The sequence below is a fragment of the Alosa sapidissima genome, chromosome 6, assembly GCF_018492685.1.
Source record: "Alosa sapidissima isolate fAloSap1 chromosome 6, fAloSap1.pri, whole genome shotgun sequence".
NCBI classification, from domain to species: domain Eukaryota; kingdom Metazoa; phylum Chordata; class Actinopteri; order Clupeiformes; family Clupeidae; genus Alosa; species Alosa sapidissima.
The window spans coordinates 13,989,087-14,014,991 of record NC_055962.1 but is presented as its reverse complement, the minus strand read 5'-3'; the positions used below and the strand labels follow the sequence as shown (position 1 = coordinate 14,014,991).

The 25,905-nt window shown below is 41.7% G+C and overlaps 1 long non-coding RNA gene across 1 annotated transcript; it reads right to left on the bottom strand.

The window, feature by feature from the left end:
• Positions 1 to 4,696: 4,696 nt before the first annotated feature.
• On the bottom strand, positions 4,697 to 10,293 carry LOC121712217. Its single transcript, XR_006032555.1, has 3 exons — positions 10,179 to 10,293; positions 8,086 to 8,087; positions 4,697 to 4,707 (listed from the first exon to the last, which is right to left on the bottom strand). It is a non-coding gene; the product is annotated as an uncharacterized LOC121712217 (long non-coding RNA).
• Positions 10,294 to 25,905: the final 15,612 nt, after the last annotated feature.

The window sequence follows — 25,905 nt, the reverse complement described above, 5'->3', positions numbered from 1 at the left end:
ATGTGTTTGTGAGCATCCAATCACTTTAATATCTGTTTTACAGCACCTCCCAACAATATGCCTTTAATAGTACATTATGCGCCTCTGATTATTATGTTAATACCTTGTTTATTATTTACATATTTCTGCATGTGCCATGCAATTAGATTCCATTTCTAACTGTCATACAGTGCTTGGTAAACCTCTGACTTAATGGGGTAAAACTTATTACCAAGAAATAAGATCTACTATGTCTAATGATGCTTCACAAACACATTTACACACGCATTAGAGGGTATCCACTGAGATTGCTGAAAGCCCTCTATACACACCCATATATGTCTCAGGATCCCTGGACACGTCTCTTATAATGTCTCTGGATAACTAGCTAGTATTTCAGGACCCTGGATAGCTACTTATTCAGGTTTGCTTTTCCTTGCTGGCAGAATCATCTGATGAAGATGGCTCATCTTATTAAAGGTGCTCTAAGCGATGCTGGGTAACGTCAATTCTGTTGACTTTCAAACAAAACAGAGAGGTAGCTCGCTACTTCCTTCCCCTCCCTCCCGTGCTGCTCCCGTCCAATTGAAACTTTCCTTAACGTGCATCTCGTCTGTGATTTGCTGGAACAGTTTGTTATGTTTTTATCGTCCAGGTTTGCCCAGGTTGTTTTTGTTGCTGTTTTTGGAGCCTGGGCTGTCCACAGAGATCACATTTTTTTACAGTGTATTCCGGACACACACAGCTAGCGGTTGGTTAGGTGATGTTTGCAGTAAGTGATATAAAATGTTTTAGCCTAAAAAACGCGTGGTATCGCTTAGAGCACCTTTAAATGCTTATTCCTGCCCTATAAGCTTTTCTGCTTGTGTTCTGTGAGTGAAAGGGACATTTTCATTGCTTTTCAGTTTTTTGTTTTTCAGTTTGGTTCACATGTCGAGTTTTATATGCTATTACAATTAACATCACTGGTTGTTGTGTAAATAATTGTTAACTATGCATATACATCAATATGTGCTACTGTATGTCTTAATGGTATCATACTAATTACCCTACCATAACACTTGATATATCTAATGCATATTCCTCTCTTGCTATCTTTTGAGCCCTGTGTTTTTAAAGATATAAAGTATCTATCTATCTCTATCTTTTTCTCAGTAGGGACATCTTGAGGCAGTGTGGGGTTGAAAGTCAGAGTTCATGGAAAGTTCATGGTTAAAGGTCAAAGGTCAGGGTGAGGGGAAAAAGTGAGAGGGTGGTAAGAGGGTTATATGTTGCATGAGGGAGGGTAATTTAGAGTATTACAGGAGAGGTGCAGAACTCTCTCTGAACTGGTGTGTATGTGTGTGTGTGGTGCACAGAATGCTTGAAGATTAGAGGAGCAGGCTGCTTCTTATTATAATAAAAACTCTGCCTGCAAACACACACACACACACAGAAATGCACATACCTCATGGCTCATGACCTCCTTTGCTTCGGTGGCCCAAACATCAGTTCCTGTTAAGGCCCGAAATAGACACCAACAGCCGCTCAAAATCAGCAGATGCTCAAACAGTCCCTCTAAATAAGGTCTGCTCCTCTGAGACACACACACACACACACACACTCTCTCTCTCTCTCTCTACCACACATACACACACACACACATACGCTCTCTCTTGACACATATACAGTAGGCACATACATACACAGACATAGACAAGGTTATCCATATTCAGTCTACCACGCTGTCTAGGACTGTGGTATGGAAAAGTAATAAACCGTTATTGATAATGCATACACTTCTCTCTTTCTCTCGCTTTTTTCTTTCCCTCCTTCATTATCTTTCCGTCTCTTAAAACACACACATACACACATAAAAACCTAAACCACTCTGCTCTTTCTGATATTACAGTATGTTCATTTGTGTGTGTGTGTGTGTGTGTGTGTGTCTGTGTGTGATTGCTTTTAAAGGTCGGCTTGCTCTGCTGAGGATATTGGATTTCTCGCACCAGTCTGTCCTTCTCTCTGATAACAGAGAGAGTACTGCATACATAGCTTCTCTCTCTCACTCACACACACACAGACACACACACACACACACACAATGTTACACAGCATGTGTGTATAAGAAATAAAATGAGCATTTTGCACTGCATGTTTTGATATTGAGATCTTGGTGTGTGTGTCGTGGTGTGGTGTGGTTTGGTGTGTCAGGGACCAGATAGACAATCTCTGATCATAAAAGACAGGCGGGCTCGGAGAGCCAGGTGTCTGCTGAAGCAGACAGCCAGACTCAGGAGAGGAGACGAGGGCACAGGGCTGGTAAATGAATCGGAATGGCCATTGCCGACACTCACGACTCTCCCCACAGGCTAGGTGCAGACTGGAGTCTCAGACAGACTTACTTTCTATTTTCTCTCTCTCTCTCTCTTTCCAATCAATCAGAAGATGTGTTACAGGCTGTGCTTGTCCATTGGGATACTGTCATGTATAGAGTGTATAAAGGCACAGTGAGGTTCGAATAGTGGTATAATACACAAGTGTGAAATGCCTTTGCCCATCTCTGTTTCCCCTTTAGTTACAGGTATCTTGGTAAATGTCCTTTTATAGTCCCCTCATTAAAGGTTTACCTAGTAAATACATGGTCAATTATAGTATATTATTGGGTACTGCTCACAACTACATGGCTCTTAGGAGAGTTGACAGGTAACAGTGGAGGTTTTACTTGGTATCTGTGCTATACTCTGTCTGTATTTATTTACAAGTTTGCTGTAGTAATTACCCAATAATGTACTAATTTATAACAGCTGAAGTGTTTCTTACTATTTCACAAGTAATTTCTCTGTATTTACCTGTTGATCATTACCAAATAATATACTATAATTGACCATGTACTAGGTAAATACTTTATAATTAGGTGACTGTAAAAGGAAGGGTTGCTGTTATCTCTTACCATGTCATTTCATCTCTCCTTTCTTTCTCACACCCCTCTCAGTCATTCTCTCCTCCACCTTCCCTTCCTCTCCCTTGCTTTCAGATTGATGTGCAGATTTAGACATATTTACTGCAGGAGAAGCACATGTAGAGGAAGGCCTCACATTTCACACACCTTTTATTACACACATATTTTATTTCCCCACTCCATCCCACCACACACACACACACACACACACACACACACAAATGAGGCGATTCTCAGATAAGATCATGTAGATTGGAATAGGCAGAGTTTATTTTATGGTTGTTCAGCCTGTCGAGGCAGTCTCTGCTAGGTTTCAAAGATATGGATCAGTCAGACATACACACACACACACACACACACACATTCAGACTGTGGTAAGTCTCAAACAGACAGATACACACACACTCAGACGCAGACAGATAGGCTAAAGTCTGAGAGACACGTCTGTCCCAGCAGGATAACAGAACATTGGAAATTCTTGTGGCCAGCGTGTCCCTGCTGCCTTACATCACTGCAATTAAATGGCCCTTTGCTTGACTTTAATTTAGCTATTACTGAGATGCAGGAACGTCATCTACTAGGGTTTGTCTCAGTCCTCACAGCGTGCAGCTGCAAACCGCACTGTTGGTCTGTTTGCGGCCCTGCCTCTCTGACTTCTTGCCTGCCCATCTGTCTGATTGCCTGTCTGCTCCTCTTTCTGTCTCTCTTTCCCTCCTGTCTGTCAGATTTGATTTGGTTTCTGTCTGTCTCTGTCTTGCCGTCTTTCTCTCTCCCTTCCTCACCATGCCTGCATCTCTCTCTCTCATTCAATTGAGCTTTATTGGCAGGACAAACATTTTCATCTCTCTCTCTCTCTCTCCCGTTACCCTCTGTGTTTCAGTGCTTATGTGTGTGTGTTTGTGCGGCGTGTGTGTGTTTCAGTTCTTATGTGTGTGTTTCAGTGCTTATGTGTGTGTGTTTGTGCGGCGTGTGTGTGTTTCAGTTCTTATGTGTGTGTTTCAGTGCTTATGTGTGTGTGTTTGTGCGGCGTGTGTGGTACGTGTGTTCTACTCAGGTGTTTGTGCGGCGTGTGTGGTACGTGTGTTCTACTCAGGTGTTTGTGTGGCGTGTGTGGTACGTGTGTTCTACTCAGGTGTTTGTGTGGCGTGTGTGGTACGTGTGTTCTACTCAGGTGTTTGTGTGGCGTGTGTGGTACGTGTGTTCTACTCAGGTGTTTGTGTGGCGTGTGTGGTACGTGTGTTCTACTCAGGTGTTTCTTTGCAGTTCCCCCCTGCTGTTCACAGGTGCAGCCATAAGTGTGTGATCCTGATGCCTGGCAGGCACATTGGCTATATGTTCCTCTTCTCTCCTCCTCTCTCTATGCCCCTCTTCACCCCTCCTCTCTTTCTCATCTTCATCACTCCATCAGGACTGCCCTCCTCTGACCTCTCCACTCTGTGTTCTTTTTCTCTCCAGCACTTGTCTTGATTCACATCTTACTCTTTTTCTGTTGGATATCTGTGAAGTGCCTGTGTTGTGTGTGTGTTGTGTGTATGTGTGTGACGTGTGTGAAGTGGATATCTGTGAAGTGCCTGTGTTGTGTGTGTGTTGTGTGTATGTGTGTGTGTATGTGTGTGACGTGTGTGAAGTGTCTCAATCACAGCACAGTGACCTTTGGCATCTCAGACATGAGCTCTGATTTGTTGAAGAGCAGATGAAACTGTCAGCTTCTGAGCAATCACAGAGATCAGAGGTCACACACACACACACAGAGAGATACACATTCTGAAAACACACAGACACACACTCTTAGGCCCAGGCTACACCGGCTCTGCAAGTGAACCGCTGCGTTCGCGGAGTGTAATATAGTTTTAGAAGAATTTTTCCAAACGCACCCCCAGCAGGTAGCCAGTTCCATTGATTATAGATGAAGCTAATTATTGCAGCAGACACTTCACAAACGGAACACTTCAGTTAGGTGCCCAATGTAGATTCCCTGTTACCAAACCCTTAGTCAATATCTAAGGGCTACTTATTAAAGTGCTACAGTGTGTAAAAAAGGCATACAAAATCAATAGAAGTATTAATGAAAGAAGTACTGCGTTTTAGTATGTGTCTGAAAAAAGTTGGAACAGAGCTGTCGAGTGGGGTGCACTTAAAACTGATTCTAATGTATTCCAGAACAAGATGAGTTCTCCCTGGGGTAGAAGAGGACCTACAGTCACCCCTGCCAACCACCACCTGATTCCACACAGAGGAGAGCGAGGGAGAGAGAGAGAAGGATAGAGGGAGTGAGAGAGAGAGAGAGAGAGGGAGAACCATCACCTCTGCCAACCACCACCTGATTCCACACAGAGGGAAGGGGGGGGGGGGGGTTAAAAAAAGAACAAGCAAAAAAGAAAAAACACATAAACATAAACATGTACACGCACACATGCACACAATTCAAGAATTTCTCAGAATTATGAACAGGCAAGATGGGGGTGGGGTTGTATAAAATGTATATTACATGTGAAATCTATGAACTAATCATGTTTTGGTACTTGTTGTCTAGCAGATACCAGTGAGAATTGAGTGTGCATAATGCAATTCAGTGAGACAGTTAGAATCATATATGCCTTTCAGCGTGACTTATTTTTGTGGAAAACATGTGCTGGACTGGGCGGCGGTCATATTTTGTACCGCTCTGCGGTACATCTAGTTGTGTTTGTAGCAGGTTAACACAGTGGATCATGGTAACTGGCTACTGTGTTATCTTGCTACATTGCCCAAGCCATTTAGACCTTCAATAGCCTAGGCTTAATGGTTATTACGTTTCAGTGACTGATGGTCAGGCTGCCCGCGGCCACCTAGTCTATCTTCAGCCTAAGGGCTAGTCCACACGTACGAAACCAATCTTTTTTTCCTCCGTCTTCCCTGAAACCGCATCAAGAATATTTGCGTCCAAACGGCTCCATCTCAACACGTTACTTCATACCCCAGGCCTATAGGTGGCACTGTTTCTTTACAGAAATTGAGCAAAATGTTTGTGCTTTACAAACAGACAGAATAGGCTTTGACGAAATGGCTAGTGCAAGGAAACCAGAATTGTTTGTGTGGACTGATGGTGAACTGTCAACTGTAGTCAACTGTAACTAATAAACTTTATTTTACGGTTTGTGAAGGGTGCAGTCCCGTCCTTTATTTGGCTAACACAGGTAGGCCTACTAATCACCTTTACTTTCTTTGGTTGTAGGATAGTCCGTGATTCACATTAGTTTTGGCTATCACCGCAATTAGGCTACTAAACGCAAGGCTTACCCAAGTTCTAGGCTATTCTGTCGGCACATTTATAATATTGCTATAAAACCTTTGTTTGCTTTGTTTGTCAATACGTTTGCCTGCATCAAATCAAATCGCGCATTTGCATTCAGTGTGCTACCATCGGCTTAACGTGAGTTCTAAGCGTCTTTGTATGCTTTTATCTGATTTCACTCGACTGAATGCATGTATATATGTTGTAAGACATGTAAAATAAATGAATGACACTGGCACTACGCACAAATTAATGTAGCCTAAACTTACACCGCACTTTCCTAATAACTTAAGTTCTCTCGCGTCACTGACAGTAGCTAGAATGCATTAAAAAAACACAGGGAAAAAACAGTGTTCAGTCCACCAAGTCATAAGCTATCGGCGCTGCGCAGCACCAGTTGTGATATTTATCTGACGGAGTGTAATCGTAGGTAATGTAATGTATGAAAACTAGTATTCTTAGGCAATACTATAAGTGCAGGGCAGCTGAGGTGTGGCGATGACATCATCGATACGCAAGCAGGATGTGCGGTTTCGCTGTCTAAACGAATTCAAACGGGCTACGGTTTCAGATTTCTGCACTCTGGGACCAGGTTTCAGAAAAGTGCGGTTTCGGGCAGTGCGTTTACAGGATTCGTTTGGACGCTCGGCCAAGACGAAGCAAAACCTCTGCCTTTAACCTAAAAAGCGTCTCCGTGTGGACGGGCCCTAAATTGAGGAAGCATTGCTGGTCTAAAAATGTATACATTTAAAAAACTGTGAATGGCGAGGATTGACCCCGTAGGCTAGTCTAAAAAAACATTGTCAACGCATCAACCTGTTGAGCCACATGCAACTTATCACTTGATAAGAAATAAATTATTAAAATATATAGGCTAAATCCAATACATCTCAAACTTATGTTAACATGTCAAAACACGAACGTAAATAGCCTAGGCCTACGTGTATCTTGTGATATTTGATATTACATATCTTTTGTGATATGCAAAATTTTGTGTAAAATGAAGACATAGACTTCTCCTGCACATTGTGCGTTTCAATGCGTGTTTCACGTTCGTTGTGATATGCATCAGGTTAATATGCAGATTATAGTTCTAGTTTTGTCATTCGAGTTTGAATCTCATAGTTGAACTTTTTTATTTTATTTATTTGCTGGCGTTCATAATAAGACACTTCAAGTAGAGGCGGCCACAGCCTGGCAGCAATCAGTGATACGTTTGTAAACTGAATCATGATAGGCTACTTTGGGCAACATTGCAAGATAACACAGTAGCCAGTCACCATAATCCGCTGTGTTAACCTGCTAAACACAATAACATACTACAGTAGGTGACCTCATTTACTAGTAGGCCTAGTATTACCAATTTCACTGGGAAGTGTCAGCTGGTTAGTGGTGCAAGCATGTTGGTGTCAGGTTATCATGCAAGCAGTTTAATTTAGTAGTGGATTGAGACCCACGTGGAGTTTATTTACTTTTATTTATTTGGTAGCATATTCATGGTCCAGCGCATGTAGCCTACTACAGACAACCTGACACTTCCAACGCCGACACATCGTGTTGTAAAGCTTTATTAAACAACAAAGTGGAGCATCACAAACATTTCTATTTCAACTTGAGTTAAACAGACGAATCTGCGGCCAGGTATCGGAGGCTAAATCATCAGCTGAACACATCTGCAAAAGAAGGGGGCGGTTACGTTAACTCCAGAGGCAAAGTAAACTGTCCAGCCAGTTAACATGAAAGCCAGTTACCGTATAACACCAGCAATCTAGACCATTGTTGACGATTTTTGTACAGCATATTCTGTGTTATAGCTATGAACACATACAATGGCTCGTTTGAAAGGTGAGGCTTTAAGCTCTCAGTGGGTGCAAACCGTGTATTTCTACACGCCTCTGTTCCTGAGAAATCCCAAGATAAACGGTGGCTAGTTTTCATCAAAATGGAGATATAACGTCTTTCATGAAATATGAAGTGTTGCCTGTAAAGTTTCCGGGAAGTGACCTGGCGAGACTGCAACCTAGTGATAGACCCACGAAAATGGCCTGGTTTTGAGCTGACATGCATGCGTCACTGATTCGACCCAAAGCGACAACCGTTATGATAAAATGTCCAGATAAAATGTCCAGATTGTGCGTTTTCATGAGTTTTCGATCGTCATATATTTCATTTCCATTCATCACAGAGTTCCCAAAATCACATATAAGGTGTGTTAGAGTGTCTAGTGTCGTGATTTTTTACGCATTTCCAATGTGTATCGTCAGTGGCGACACTTAGAGGCAATGCAGCGCAACAACATTAGTTGATCGCGAGTCTAGGCCTCAAAAAAGTGGTCCTACGCTACTTTTCAGGTTTGCACGCAGTGGTGTAGTCTACGTAGAACGCAAGTATACGCTGTATACCCACCTCAAAAATTTGGTTATTTCAGTATACCCACCTAAAATGTTCAGTATACCCACTTAAAATTCATTTTTCAATATTTAGAATAGCACAGCCACGTTTCATCAACGGCCACAACGGAACTTTTTTAATAAGGTTGCCCGACCTGACGAAGGTAAGTTAGTGTCGTGGAAAAAATCACTAACTTTTAACTCTAACTTAGCACTCTGAACAAAAACCAGCGGAGAACGGTCTGAGATGAGAAGTGGCCGCTTGTGGCCTTTTATTCACAAGTCCTCCTGGGTACAGCTCTGAAAAAATGCACAGAGACTAAGTGTCGCCAGGCAGGAGTTGTGAATGATGGATGTCCTCTGCAGCGGAGACTCCATGACCCAGGCCTTGGGGAGAAGGTGCGCACGTTCTGAGGATTTTCCTCTTGGGGAAAGTTTTTGTATGTGGTCAAAAACACCTCCTTTTTACTTATGGCCAACCCTGGCCCAGTGTCTGCCCCCTATGAAATCGGCAGACCCTTTTCCATCCAATCAATGTATATTCAATAAATCATATAGGTAGATGAGCTCACTGAGCTGCCACAAAAATTATTAAATAATCCCCAGTAGGCCTGTGTCACGTTCGCGCACGTGCATGACATCCTCTCCCAGCTTCTGCCTGGCCACCTGCATGCACATGAACTCTTCATGAACTTTACTACATATATCTCTCGGCTGCTGCCTGGCAACACATTACATCTTCAAAAAAAATCTGCCACATTAGTCAAAAACATCATTCACGCTTTTTATGAGACTTGTATTGCTACCAAGTTACCCTTCTAGGTTGTTTAATTTGTGGACATAACACGGTAATAACACAGGCTAGTTATGCTGTAGTCTAGCTTTCGTTCTTCTCTCAATACTAGCAAGCTAACATACTCTGATCCACGTTACCCTACTTAGTTTTAATTTCTGGACGTTTGTTTATCTGGGATTCTTCTTTGGGAATAACTTCTAATCGCCATGTCTTTTATTTTGACACATTTTTGTGGTACTGTCTTCCACATTCATGAAAGGTTTGGTATGAATGTTGAGTCATGTCTCATGAAACAGTCATGAATGATTTATGTGCAGTTTATGACAGCTGCTATGAATGTGTTATGAACTCACCCGTCAAGTAAAGTGTTACCGGATTAAGTATCTATCATGAACTTTATTTACTAGCCAGAACCATGCTATCTCCATGGTATGCATGCATGGATGGAGAGATCTGTATCTGTACTTATGGGTAATAACATTATCTACCACACTGTTACTGCGATATAATGCCAGATGCAAAAACCTTTAGTGCATGTGATGAGTTTACAAAACAGGCTATATTTCTATTGACCAACATTTAAAAATCAGCTAATCTAATTTTGTTTGGGCTTGACTTGCTGTAGGCCTACTTGATAGTAACATTTTTGATAGTCATAGATGAAAATGCTAAAAAATGAAACTTGGCCTATTTTTGTCATAGCTTTTAGAGGGCTTTGCATCTGAACTGTTTGCATCTGAACTCATATGAAACAGAGTTGTTCATTGTTTTCTCTAGATGGCAGTGGCAGTCAGCAACAAGGTGCAAGGGGAGCTGGAGGGGACCTTGACACTGAGATGGTGGACCAGCAGGAGCAAGCAGGAACTTCAAGAGCTGGAGAGGGTATTTGATGATTATTTACTATTGGTTTTGAAAGTGAATTTATGCTGTCCCTCATGCATGCAAGGGGCAGGTAAGTGCAAATCTGCGACCCAAAACAAACATTTTTGTCCCTTAATATTGGTCCCGAGGGGTCGAGTTCCGACCCCTAGTTTGGTAACCACTGAGCCCATTACTGGCCAAAACATACAGTATGCCCACCTCAAAAAAGTAGACTACACCACCGTTTGCACGTACGCAATGTTTTAGTATGAAATCCACGCAAGTCTTTGTACATGAGGCCCCAGGTGTTGGGTGATGTTAGCCAACACCCATTTAATTATTGTCACTAGGCAAGGTTCTGACATATCCTCAAGACCCAAGCTATAATTTTGAATGCATGATTTATTTTTTATTTCAGCTATTTTGGATGAATGTGCACTCATTTTACTAAAATTTGTGGTAATTTTTACAAAATCGTCCTCTCATTTTACTGGATTGTGTACTGAATTTAGTAAATTGAGTGCCCAGTTTACTAAATAGTGTCCTCATTTGAATCATGGGCTCATACAGCTAAACTGTCCGAGCATTTAGCTAAATTGTGCTGTTTTTTGTACAAATGAGTGCACATTTTAGTATAATGAGTGCACTATTTACTAAAAAGTGTGGACAATTTAGTAAAACGAGCACACTATGTAGTAAAACGAGAGCAAAATTTAGGGTGTGTTCATAAATTCAACCTGACACTGAAAATAGAATAGCGCTCTAAAGTTCGAAAAAGACGAGCATTCTAAATCCCTGTGAATTATTTTGGGTTACAAACAGTATATTTTACAATATGGACACCACCACTACAGCACTTGTGAAACAGTGTTTATGTCTGCTTCAACCCTCTCTGGTATAACACTATCTCAACCTACCGTGTGACGTCATGCTCTGCCACTCCGTCCCTTCAGCTGGAGTGCCCAGAGTACGCACTGGATGCTCCGAGAGTGTGGTGCTCTGAATAAACAAATAATTCCACCCACGCTCCGAATTTACGAACTGTTAAAAGTTTCAGTGTGCTCGGAGCGTTCGGAGTGGCAAAGAATGGACCCTTAGTAAAATGAGTGCATAATTCAGTAAAAAGAGTGTATATTATCTTGATACACAAAAACAATCTTGCAATGACATCTTCTGGGTGGTGTCATTGCAAGATTTTCTATGTATTGAGAAAACATTAGTTTTACTTCATCATGCATTCGCTTTACTAAATTGTGCGCTCATTATACTAGATTGTGCACACAATTTGTGTCTTCTGCGCTTGTTTAACTACATAGTGTGCTCTCGTTTTACTAAAAAGTGCATTTTAGTAAATAGTCATTGTGCTCTCGTTTTACTTAAAAGTGCATTTTAGTAAATACAATAGTACGCTCATTTTACTAAATTGTGCACTGAATTTACAATGCAATGTAGTGAAATGAGTGTGCAATTTAGCAAATGAGCCCTCAATGTAGTAAAATAAACACACTGTTTAATAAAACAAGGCAAACAATTGAGCATACAATTTAGGAAAATGAGAGCACAATTTAGTAAAGTGAGTAAACACTTTAATAAAGTGAGGGAGGCCGAGCAGTTCCAACACACCCAGTCCATATACGAGTTCAACTCACCATGATGAGCCACCAAAAAAAGAGAGGAGCCATGGAAAAACGGCCCATTCAAGAGGTGCAGACCGACATGCTGGACCACATGCCAAATTATGATGCAAAAAAGAAGCAACAAGGTGCAAATTGTCAGGCTGGAAAAACATGTCTTCTGTGACAAGTGCAAGGTGCAAGTCTGTTTTGTGACAGAGAAATTGTTTCAAATATGCCCACAGCAAATGAGGCTAAAGTGACAGAATTGTGAGATTCTCATGCTTTTTTGTTCATAAATTGTCACCAAACAAACAAACAAAAAAATCTATGGTGTTATATTTTAAAACAGTTTTGACCTTACAAAAAAACATAATTTGAACTGTTCAAGTTAATGTTCCATGTGATGTCAATGTGACAATTATAAGACAAAAACTAGGTATGATGTCATATGATGTTGGTATTTTAACAACTGTTTGGACTCGATGTCCATTGAAATGGACAAAAAACAATTAAAGAGTTTTGGTAAAAAACATTTTTTTATTGATTCTCATTTCTAGTTGCATTAAGGATGGGAAAAGGGTCATTATTATATTTTTCCAAAGATGTGGAAAGTAGAAGTAGAAAGTACTAATCCACAGGTGATTTCACTAATTAGCTGATCTATCTGGCTTCAGAGTTGTGCTAATTAGAATCACCTGATTAAGTGAATGGTTGAGAAGCCGCACACTTCTACACCTCTAAATATAGCTCAGAAAGACGTTGTGAAATAGAAATAAAAAACAGTTATCTCAACTTGTTTTGTAATTTCATCTTGCAAACATCTACACTTCAGTTGACTCAACTTAAATATTGAAATCTGTTTCAGTGTAAGAATCCCAAAGTTCACTGGAAGAATCATCAAGAAAAAACAAAAACAAGTCTAAAAAACAGTTAGCGGAAGTTTGTTCCCACTACTTTGTTCCTACTACTAAGGGAGTCTGAAGGGGTTAATGAGGACTGGCGCAAATCAAGCTAGGCTTTCTATACCTCGTTAGAATGCCTTGAAACAAGGTAATCAAGCCATTTCCATGGTAGAACTTACAAAATTACCAAAGTAATGAAATACGTGTGGTAGGGCACCTTTAAGAGTGGACAAACATTACACTTAAAAACACATTGAGCAATCACCCCACTCATCTTGACCTACGCTGTAGGAGAATTAAGTAAAGCAGAGACTTTAGCCACAGGCATGAGCCAGCACAACTAAACATTAAGTTTCGTTTGCTGGTGGCACAACAATCAACTTATACAATACAGTACAGTACAGTAAAATGAGCAGAGTACAGAGTAAAATGTAGCCCTGGTGCCTGGGTCATTATTGGACCCACCTCGGGTTGGGTTAAAATAACTTAATCTATTGGGTTGGTGACTTTAACTCTTAAGTTGGGTTACTTTTATTAAACCTATTGTCTCCTTTACTGGATTAAGCTACTATTACCACCAGCATCGATGGCCAAAGCTAGCACTGAGGCTTCCCTCATAGCAAGGGCACTGTCTTAACCCACATTGGATTGGCAGCAGTAGGCTACCAGTCAAGGATTTACAGCAATGAGCAGCAGACACTGAGCATTCAGGATCTAACCCCAGCAATAAGAGACCTGCTGGAGAAGAGAAGGCTGTTTGGCTGGTTAGAATGGTGAGAGGCTGCAAAACAGAAAGCTAAAGTTAGCAGCAGTAAGTTGAACATGTCTGGATGGTTTAATCAGTGCCGGTTCTCCCTATACGCACACTACGCAAGTTGCGCAGGGCCCCGCAAGTAAATGAAGGCCCCCTCCCCCTGTCTCCCCTTCAGTCAGTCAAGTAGTGACAGACAGGTAGGCTATACTGTTAGAGACAGTGTCTCATAGGCTACATTAAGAGAATGAACATGAAACCGAATTACCATTCAGGGCATGATAAACGGAAGAAGAAACTACAGTTGGGTAAACTTGTGTTCGTCATGGTTTGATGTCAGCATACAGTAGCCTATATCTCTCCAGCGTGTGTTGCTGTCCTAGCTTAGGCCTACAGTATACAGGGCAGTGAATCCCCTGATCTGTCTGCGGCTTGCTTGCCAGCCTTTCCTAGTCACAGTACATCGCAAAGTTGTGAAATATAATCGCATATTCCGTTTTTTAAATGCGGGCGACTGGCTACATTTATAACCGCGTCTTTAAATGCGTTTATAATAACGTGCAGCTGGGGATGAAACTAGCGGTTTTTCAGCAGAAACACAGGACCCGTCGAAACGAATCGGTGATTTCACTCTTCCAATACATTTTTAAAAGAAGTAAATGGTTTTACAATAATTTCAGTCGAGCTTTAGTTGGTTTAGATAGCCTACAACTGAACGCAGCCTATGCCAAATGGAAAGTAGCCTAATGTATTGATTTGCTGTGCATACTGGACAATAGATGCACAACGTAAATTAGGCCTACATGAAGTATTAAAATGATTATTTAAAATAGTCTATGTTTGAAAAAATATTGAAGGGAATCAGGGGGAGCCAGCTCAGTAGCCTATCCTATGTCTTTGGTAGCCTACTGACAGGTGAAGAACAGTCAGCCTCAGCCAAAATCTAGCTACATTATCTACATTAGCTTACTTCAAGTGTCAAACTGCAGATTTCTGAGTATCAAAACTGCCGTTTTGGAGGAAATATTTGCAGTTCTTATGCAGGAAATGTACAGTATTTTACTGCAGAAATGCAGTATTTTCGACATGAAAATACTAGGCTACTGCACTATAGCCTACTGTAGTATAACTGAACTGTAGCCTGCAGTTATTTTTTGTAATGGGATATGTACAGCAAGCATCAAAAGCAAGCAGCCCAGAACCTACAACTGGGCATTTATAGCTGTGAAGGTGATTCACAGACAATTATTTTTCTTTCTCCTAGTCCTTTAAGGGGAAAAACACTATATTTGGTCATTTCTGTAGAAATCCTAAATGGGGTGGGATGATTGTATTGGGAGCACTGAGGTGTCAGATGTGACTGTCAAAAAAATGGTTACAATTTGGCCCTTAGAGTTCAGGTTGGAGGGCCCCTTAGCAGGATTTTGCTTAGGGCCCCATGGAGGTCTGAACCGGCACTGGGTTTAATATCCAAAAAGATAAAGTGGACATTTGATGTGGACTTGTTTATTAAAATAATAATTTAATCTCTCTTCATAGTATTTAACATGAACATTGAACACTAACACAATGAACACTGAACACACACAACATTGAACACATTAACAGCTGATTTGTAACAGTAAACTGTTGAAACATAACATGACATGTGATTCCTGTATCCTGCTTCCAGGTTAGCATTGAGGAACGTCACATCACTCAGACGCAGTGTTGTCAATTGGGCTTCTTTTGACCTCATCGGGCGGGGGAAAATAAGCTTTAGGCGGGCAAATAAAATTTTTAGTTGAATGTTCTCTGTGACAAAATCGTTGTTGAGGCATTTTTTTTTTTGCTGAAGAGGGCGGGTTTTTGAGCGTGATTGGGCGGAAATCACTCAACCCGATCTGGCGACGGCTGCGCCTCTCAGAAATTATCTGCCTCATCTTACTGAACACACACACTTTCAGATGACACTGAGGTGGTACAATGCACAGTCTCTCCATCATGAGATGACTCAGCCTTGGGTAGATCACAGCCCTGTTTTTCCACCAGGTCAGTGGATTGCAGGACCTAGGAATCAGTGGCTTTTGCAAGAAGCACCAGATCTCCAGGGTTGCTTCTGCTGTTGCACTAACATGAGTCACAAGCCCTGAGACTTGCTTGTCAAAGTCACCCCAGACATGGCTGTCCTGTGTGAGTTGCCCCGCAGCTGTTTGTTCCACCAGGGCTCCCTGCTGGGATGGATCGGAGATGGTCCCCTGTGCTGCAGCATGTGTAAGCCTCTGGATTGCCTCATTGGCTGCCAGGTCATCAGAAAAGGCCTTCCTCTTGAACCTGGGGTCAAGGATTGAGGATTCTGACATCAAGGATTTATACTCTGAAATCGTTTGGCCATTAAAAAAGACACCACCACAGGCTGTTTGAAGCGGCCTGTCCTCAGGCATTGAGCCTCTGCAGACCCCTTGCCGGAAGAATTATTTTAGAGGCAGACACATAGCTACAGAAAGGGAATAAATATGTAGGTTGTATCGTTTATTAATTATAGGCTGTAATTCATGGGAGCCTTCTTTTTAATGTATTTATGTATCAGTTTTATGTATGTATGTATTAGGGCTGTAACGATACACCAAACTCATGATTCGGTTCGTCTCACGATTTTTGACCCACGGCTTGATACATATACCTCGATATTTCTTTTTTTTGTTTGTTTTTTTGGTTAGGGGGGTGTTGGGGAAAAACCTAGACATTTTATTAAAGGGAAACTTGGCAACTATTTCAACTTAATAAACCCGTTTAGAAATCATGGTGGAAAACCAACCTTGCAACTTTGGGACTACCGTCCTGGTAAGAGAAGTGAGAAACAAGAAACTAGTTTTAAAGGTAAACTATGCAGTATTGGCAATTTCCTTACTGTTTTCTTGGTTTTTGCTTCTTTTTCGCTGGCTCTGTCATGACGAATGTCCGAGAAACTCCATCGCTACCTTTTTCTAGCTGGTGCCTGGCGTGTATGTGTATTTGTATTTGTGTATTTTAGTAAAGTAATTTGTTACACTCGTTATACTTCCTGACACTGAGGCTGTCGGCCCGCCGCCCCAAAGTTGCAAGGGTGTTTTTTCCGCTCACAGGCGCTAGGGGGAAGCGAGACGGCCACCATTCAACCCGAAAAAAGTCATATAACCATTCCAATGACTCTGAAGCTGTTAAATGAAGGTAAATTAAGCTAAAAAACTTGCATATTAAGCTAAAAAACCTGCATAGTGTGCCTTTAAATCGTGTTTCTTACCTTGTAACATCCACATTGTTCTACCGAACTTATGCTAACCGTTTCGCTAGCTTGTAAACAAATCCATGTGCTTTATCGTTACCTTTTTCTATAAGGTAAGGTTTGAAATAGCATGATGCACAACTTCTCCAGCAGAAGGGGAAACATAGCTAATCCTGCCAAGTTTCCCTTTAAATAACATTTCAATAGCATGTTGCAACACCAGAGGATTAAAATAATTCCATGGAAATGCATTATTATTTTTGGAATCTGATCCCTTATCATACCTGTTCATTCGTACTCATCTCTCGACCTATCATGACTAAATTCAAGATGGCAGCGAACAGTAAACTTCCTGAAGGTACTGTATGTATAAATCGTCTTGTAAATAAACTACCACTACAAGTTCTCAATGTCTCGTTTTAAATGTCAGGGCCCTCAGAAGTCTACCAATGAAGTGTGGAGCTACTTTGAGCCTCGTAAAATAAAGTAAAAAAAATGGCGTAAAATAGTGATTTATTTGCATGGCTAGGCCGATGCCCGAGGCACCCCCATTGAAAACCTGTTGGTAGCATCGGCTAACTAGCGCCAGATTTCAGAGTGCAGGGGACAAGCCGAGATGAGCTATGAGACAAAAGTTCACACTCTGAACTTCTCCTTTAAAGGAGAATTCCGGTGTGATATTGACCTAAAGTGTATTGAAACATGATACCGAGTGTGAACGTATGTCTCATAGCCCATCTCGACTTGTCCCCTGCACTCCAAAATCTGGCGCTAGTTAGCCGATGCTACCAACAACTTTTTCAGTAGTGGTGCTTCGGCATCGGGCTAGCCATGCAAATAAATCACTGTTTTACACCCATTTACGAGGCTCAATGTATCTCCACACTTCATTGGTAGACTTCCTAGGGCCCTGACATTTAAAACGAGACATTGAGAACTTTGAAAAAGCACTGGTAGTTTACTTACAAGACGATTTATACAGACAGTATCTTCACGAAGTTTAACGTTTGCAGCCATCTTGAATTTAGTCACGATAAGTCGAGCAACGAGTAAGAATGAACAGGTATGATAAGGGATCAGATTCCAAAAATAATTCAGTGGAAATGCATGGATTCCAGTTTCTTCCAGTAGCAGCAACTGGAATCCATGCATTTCCACTGAATTATTTTTGGAATCTGATCCCTTATCATAGCTGTTCATTCTTACTCGTTGCTCGACTTATCGTGACTAAATTCAAGATGGCTGCAAACGCTAAACTTCGTGAAGATACTGTCTGTATAAATCGTCTTGTAAGTAAACTACCAGTGCTTTTTCAAAGTTCTCAATGTCTCGTTTTAAATGTCAGGGCCCTCGGAAGTCTACCAATGAAGTGTGGAGATACATTGAGCCTCGTAAATGGGTGTAAAACAGTGATTTATTTGCATGGCTAGCCCGATGCCGAAGCACCACTATTGAAAAAGATGTTGGTAGCATCGGCTAACTAGCGCCAGATTTTGGAGTGCAGGGGACAAGCCGAGATGGGCTATGAGACATACGTTCACACTCGGTATCATGTTTCGATACACTTTAGGTCAATATCACACCGGAATTCTCCTTTAAATAAGTGTGTCGCGTTCTATGAATTAATTTGCATAATGACGGGCAAAATGCTTACCGTGATGCTCTGCGGAGACGTCAACAACGCTTGATGTCATCCATAGGAAATCAACAGGGTAAAGCAGCAATCGTGTCGCTCTGGTGGATCACTGCCGTAAGTGTTGCAGTGGAGGGCATTTCGGAGGAATAGCACAAAGTGTGTGGGAAAGTGTTTCAGAGGTATGGCACACGTGGAGCGTGAATGTAAGTGTTTCAGTGGTGTGGGTGTACAGATTCAGTATATGTAAAAGTGTTACAATGTTTCTGTCCTATGCAGCCTCTCACAGGAGACCTGAATCCCCACAAATCTCTGAGTCATTTGGGCTTTCAGGGAGAAAGGGAGGATAAGGGAGGGAGAGAGAGAAGGATTAAAAGAGCCAGGGGAGAGGAAGAGAGTAGGGGAGAGAGGGAGGGCACCTACAGTCACCTCTGCATGCTGCAACCTGATTCCCTACAAACCTCTGAGTCACTGCACACCCCCAAGGGTGTGTGTGTGTCGGGCGGAGGAGGTAGAAAATAAAGAAGGGAATAAAGGAGAGAAGAGGTTGGAGGTAGAGGAGGCCACCTGACCCTGTGAGTCACCACTAGTCCCTAGGGACAGATGAGAGGGGAAGTGATGGGGGAGAGAGAGGCAGGCGCGCCAGAAGCACCGGTGCAGGGGGTGCAAATGCACCCCCACTTTTTGGGGGGGTAAAAAAAAAACAAAAAAACCCATTTTTGACCACAACACCGACACGGCATCGCATTGATTAGAGCATGAACTAGATCTATTAGCAGCGCTGTAGCTTTAATTACTGCTCTAGTCTGGCCTCTTGGTCATGATGTCATGCTCAGCCAATCGGCTATTTCACCCGCAAACCAGGTCACTGGTCCAGGAAAAGGGCTATCCTACGAGACACCCTATGTCTATGCACCAACCGTATCAATGCGACCAACGAGGCTAATCGCTGTGCATTACTGCTCTACGCTACCTTCAGTTGTATTTGTTCTTGAAACTTGTGTGTGGAGGACTACAGAGATCTTGGATACACTACTACATACACCGCATAAAAACATATCTCCTGGCCCCAGCTGTGGCGCAACTGGCTGGGGCACCTGCACCATACGCCGGCAACCTGGGTTCGATTCCCACCCTGTGGTCCTTTCCGGATCCCACCCCGACTCTCTCCCACTCGCTTCCTGTCGTTCTCCACTAACCTATCTGATTAAAGGTATAAAAAGCCCAAAAATATACTTAAAAAAAAAAACAAACAAACATATCTCCGGTCTTCCATGACCGAGAAGCGCCTCAATCACTTGCTCTTCTTTAACATCCACAAGGACTTGACCGATTCCCTAAATCTTAATGCCGTGTTCAGGCAACTCTGTTTGGCAAATGAACGGCGGGTTGCGTTCTTCGGAAAAGAAAACTAAAAAAAAAATAGTTCAGCCTTCCTCCTCTACTGTATGTTTTAGGGTCTGAGTCTGTTTAAAATGAAGCTAGGCCTACTTCACTCCACATGCGACTGCCCCCGTGCACTGTTCCAAACGAAAAGATTAAACTGTTCACTTGATTCAACTTTTATCCGTTGTGATTTGCCCTCGTGATTTTTAATTGCCGATCCGATAGAAATTATTCTAGCAGTATGACGTAGTTTCAGAACCTGGTGAGCTGCTTGTGGGCCTAATTAATTATCAGTGTTGGGAACGTTACTTTAAAAAAGTAATTAGTTATAGTTGCTCACTACTTGTTCCAAAAACTAACTGAGTTAGTAACTGAATTACTCTATGATAATAGTAACTCGTTACCAGGGAAAGTAACTATTTGCGTTACTGTAAAAAAAAAAGTTGCTATATGTCAAAGAATTTGGATTTTTTGAGCAGTTTTGAGCAGCCAGTTGAAATGAGTAGAACAGACAGGTGTTTGTAGGCTACATAACGTTCGATATTTATTAGATATACTTTATTGATCCCCAAGGGGAAATTCAAGATATTGCACATCGACAGACCTACGGTTGACTTCAGCCTGTGTCATAGGTTTTTGTTGTGAGGCAGAAAGATCTAGCTTTTGCTGCTTGGAGGACTTTGCTCCGAGTCCTTCTTTGTTAGTGGATGGCGAGCTATCATCTGTGGTGGAGGTATCTGTGTTTTTGGCCACTAGCTTTAGATGCGTGTTTATGCTTCATTAAATTAGAGTTGCTTACAACGGATGTCGACAAAGTCTTCGCTCCTGGACATAATGTACACATTACATGCACGTTCTTGCCTTTGACCACAATGAATTTGAAGTAGTGCTTATATCTCCACCTTGAAAATGGCAACTTTTCATCGGATTGCTCCCGATCTCTGCTGTATGTCGAATCTCTATTTTAGCTGTTGCGTGTGTGTGTCTGGCGTGTGCTAGCAAGTGTGTAAAAACACTGGCTCTGATTGGCTATCATGAAACATGACTCTGCCTTAGCCAATCATAACCGCTTACGTTGTTATTAACCCACCTCCTCACTAGCTGTGAGCCAGGGTTGCGTTCGGATTACACAGTTTATTCAATCAATGCATAGTAACGCACAGCATTTAACGTCCAGTAACGTTAACGGCGTTGTAACAACGGGAAAAGTAATTAATTAGATTACCCCGTTACTGAAAAAATAACGTTGTTACTTAACACCGTTCTTTTAAACAGCGTTATTCCAAACACTGTTAATTATTCACGACAAGAGTTCATGAGCCGCTGGCCTCCTCTATCTATGAGCATCCTTGAAGTATGCTAGATCTATTGCTGTTTATTTATGCGGTAAAGCACAAGGTTGTTTCAATGTTTTTGATCATTTCGATGTTATAGGGCTCTTGTAAAATGCAATGAAATTATAATATGTCAGTGATTTACAGGCCAAAATATGCGGGTGCATCTTGGCACTGCGTGGAGAATGGGAATGACCTTGGCTGCAGAAAATGGAGATTGTGATCATTATTATTGTAGGCTATAGACTACCTTCTTTTATTCCTTGAATGGAAATTCAGGTTATGCTAGTGTGTCTGTGTCTGTCAATATCAGGCGCAGTTTATTTTAGCAGATTATTCATTTAGAACTTGTAGCCTAGACTAAATCACTCTGTGCGTAAAAAGACGCTACTTACAGTCCAATCAGCTTGAATGAAACCACCCGAAATCACTACACAGCACCTAACCACGCACCTAACATAATGACAGTTTTTTTAAACAGACAGACTTTTTTATTATTATTAGACTATCTTATATCGTGAAAACGTGCGTGAATAGTTGGCCTCTGGAATTTTCTAAATCGTCTCGGGGAACCCAGCCCGAAACCAGCTTTTTTTTTTGCACCCCCACTTTCAAACTCGTTCCGGCGGCGCTGGAGAGTGGGCAAGAGGAAAGGATTCGGGGGGGGGGGATAGAAAAAGACTGAGAGAAAGAGAAAGAGCAAGTTAGATAGAGAGAGACAGAACGAGTGTGAGTTGGATAGTGTAAGAGGTATAGGGGGTAATAGAAACAGAGAGTGGGTGAGTTAGATAGAGTAGGGGGTATAGGGGTAACAGAGAGAGGGTGAGTTAGATAGAGTAAGACCTAAAGCATGCAGCACAGGACCGATTTTTAGCGAATCATCATTCAAGTCTCAAATGAGAGAAAAAAGGGATGATGACATAAGGGCAGATGTCACCTTTAGCAACGGCGAAAGCAATGCACAGACTGTGGTGTTGGATCATCTGTAAATGTGAAGGGGTTTATTTATTTATTTTTAAATGTATGCGGATATTGGATTTCTTGCAGGGGCGTGAGAGACTGAGATTAAGGTAGAAGGTGTGAGTGTCACACCAAGTGCGTGAGAGTTGGGAACGCTGCAAATGAAAAGACAGCGATATCTTGAAAGATGTCACGACTGGTGGTTTTGCAGATACAAGTTTGGGTTTCAAAGCAGCCGGCTTTGGAGAAGTAAGGGCAGGGAAGGGTGATGCAAAAAGACTGAGGTTATGGAAAGTGATGTAAGTGTTATTATTATTTAAACAGCTGAAATGTATCATTCCCCTGTGCTTCACAACCTTCACTGGCTCCCTGTCAAACACAGGATTGAATTCAAAAATACTTTGCCTCACCTACAAAGCCCTCAATAACCTATCCTGTCCAACCTCCATCCGCCACATCCCCACCCACGCAAACACCCTTAAGACCACCTGGACCAAGCTCTGGGCCTGAGGCTTTCACATGCACCTTCCCTCTGGAATACCCTCCCATAACCACACCAAACCAGCAGTGGCGACTCCTAATGGAAGACAGAGGAAGCTAAATTCCTTAAAATTAAACAAATTATATGTTCAACCATGACTAAAAATAAAAAATCTCAACAAGAAATTGTTGATAGTTTATCGCTTTACAAATATTTGCACTTACCTCCGGGAGAAGTCCAGACTAACTTTGGGTGTTCTGGTGGAATCTCATGAATATTGATTTCCATGGAAACATACTGTACAGTGCCTATAGAAAGTCTTCAACCCCATGCTAAAGTTGACTAAAAAGATGAATTAAAAAATCATCTTTTGGAAATGGATCCTAATGCCTTAATTAAAAAAGGAGGAAAAATCTAACATTTAAGGACACCAATTTTCTTTGTGAATGAATAATGTATTGTAAATAAATAAATGTTCTTCATTAAAATACAGGGTGCATAAGTACAAAAATAAGCACAAATCCAAAAGAAAACTCCATTGGTATATACTGTAAATGTGTCTTTGTCTTTGTATGCAGACTGATAGGAAGGATGTAATTATTATGGATTTGATGTGAAAACCAGCAGCCAAAGCAACACAAAGAAGATAGGGCCCTTTTCCATGTTCCCATTACCTACCATGTTAATCTGGGGAACATGTGTTCAAGTGTGCCTAGCAAGAAATTAGCCTGCTCTCTTATCGTCAATGAAAGATTCATGGCATCACTCAAACTTCCTGGCCAGCACTCTAAATACCACTTCAAGTTGAGCATTTTTTTTGTATGTGATGAACAGTATGTATGTGTAATGTAAAGTCTTTGAGTGTCTAGAAAAACACTATTAAAATGTAATGTATTATTATTATAATTATTGTATTACTGTGTAATTACAACACTGTTATTATTGAGTAACTGAGTTAGTATTTGATTATGCTTATTTATCATAGTAATGTTAAGCCATGAGTCTGCTAAAGATTAGCTAATTAGCAGTGGAGGACCAGCCATTGCTCAGGTGAAGATTGGAACGTTCAGAAAATCCCACAACCAGACGACATCCATCACTTCATAAGAAGCCCATTTAGATATTGACTAAGGGTAAGTGTGTGTGTGTGTGGCCAGACTGTCCTTGTAGGTGGGTAAGGCTGACTGCTTCTGATCAATGGAGATGAATGCAGCCCATAAATTACCTGAGCGTTTCCGTGGTGATAACGGCACGATAGAGCATGTTGACAAAACCAGATTGATGTCCCCCTTTCATTCTTCTTTTGTTCTCTTTTTGGTGCTCTGTGTGTGTGTGTGTGTGTGTGTGTGCGTGTGTGTGTGTGTGTGTGTGTGTGTGTGTCTGTGTGTGCGTGCGTGTGTGTGTGTGTGTGTGTGTGTGTGTCTGTGTGTGTGTGTGTGTGTGTCTGTGTCTGTGTGTGTGTGTGTGTGTGTGTGTGTGTGTGTGTGTGTGTGTGTGTGTGTGTTCATGAACATGGACACAGCACAAGGTTGTGAGTCTGTGTGTGAACTGTCATTCATTTTGAAAACTTGTTTTCTTTGGATGACACTTGGAAAGACAACTTTTTTCCCTAATACATTTCAGAACGTGGAGACAAGCCTTTTGAAAACACACACATACACACACACAAACACTCTTTCTTTCTCTCTCATCCACACACACACAACCTACTCACAGTCAGTTCACACTTGATGTGATGTAATCAGTTGTGCATGCATGTAAATGTACAACACACACATTCATTCTTCACCAGCTTGAGCTTCCCTGTTATTTCATCTCCGATGTAAATTGGCAGATTGAGGCAGTCACGCTCATCACAGACCACTGAATGTTGATCAGTCTCCTTCCAGATATAACAGTAGAATGTGTCAGAATTGCTCTTGCAGAAATACAGAATTTAATTTTAGGCTAAAGTGCCTTTGTTGCAGATTTAGATCATACTACAGCTTGGTGTTATTGTTGTTATTAGTATTTGTAATAATAGTAGTAGTGGTTGTGATAATAGTAGCTGTTGTTATTGTTGTTGTGGTAGAAAGAAAGACTTCAGGGAAATCGGACGGGCGGACGAGAAGTGTAAGCGCTAAAAAAGGAAGAAAGCAAAAAACATGAAAGAAAAACATGACAACAAAAAAGCAGAAAGCAAAAAACATTGCACATAAACAACAGCAAGCAAGAAAGAAAGCGATGGAGATTGTGTGTTCATGTGCTTACACAGTGCTGCTGCAGTGTTTGGGATTGGGCCTGAGGCAGGAGCTTATTGTAATTAAGGAGTGTTAGCGGCATGCGGCTAACTGAAGCGCTACATCACCTCCCAGACCAGCTGAGATTAATCTCCCTCCCTCAGAGAAGCGCGCACACACACAGTGTACCCTGACAAATGCATATGCACACCGTTACCAAACACGAAGGACTCACACACATAAGTACAGTTACGCAACACAAGCGCACTGGAACACAACACACAAAAATGAGGGTGGCAGCACACACACACATTGAGCCCACACCCTCCCCTCATAACAGATGAATTATAACTAAATGATTTCCCCTCCTTCTGCAGGGAAAAGTACTGCACTTCACAGCGGAGAATAATTAATGTGCCCCTTTTCATTTTTTTACACGGCCAGAGACTGACAGAGGGAGAGAAGGAGAGAGAGAAAAAGAATGTGAGGGGTAGAGAGCAATAGAAAGAGCAATAAAGGAAATGAGAGGGAGATTAAGAGAGAGAAAGATGGAGGGAAAGAGATTCCGGTCCCTAAATTCTATTTTTTTTTTGTGTTTTAATCTCTTGTAGATGTAATGAATCTCCATCTTGTGTCTCTCTTGTCTAATCTAATCCTCCGTCAGCAACACCATCCTAATTCACTGTGAAATGAGGAGCGCTGCTCCAGTATGCACACACACACACACTCTCTCTCTCTTTTTCTGTCACACACACAGCCACAGAGCTTGTGTTTGACTTGTCTTATGAGCTTGGTCTGAGTTGCTGAATTTTTTTTTATACCAGGCTGTGCGTGTCTGTCTGTCTGTGTGTGTGTGTGGGGGGGGGGGGGGTCTGTCTGCAGTTCGGTGAGGAGATTTAGAGAAAAACTTCAGAGACATTGTATATCTGTCTGTCTGATGGTTTTGCTTATGCATGCCTTTCCGTGCTTATTTGAAAAAGTTGGTTTTAAAGGCTCAATGCAAAAGCAAGAAAATGTAATATTTGTGTCCCTATCTTGCACTCCCCCAATTACACTTCTCTGCGTGTGTGTGTGTGTGAGAGAGAGAGAGAGAGAGAGAGAGAGAGAGAGACAAATACACAGGCACTGCTATGGCAAA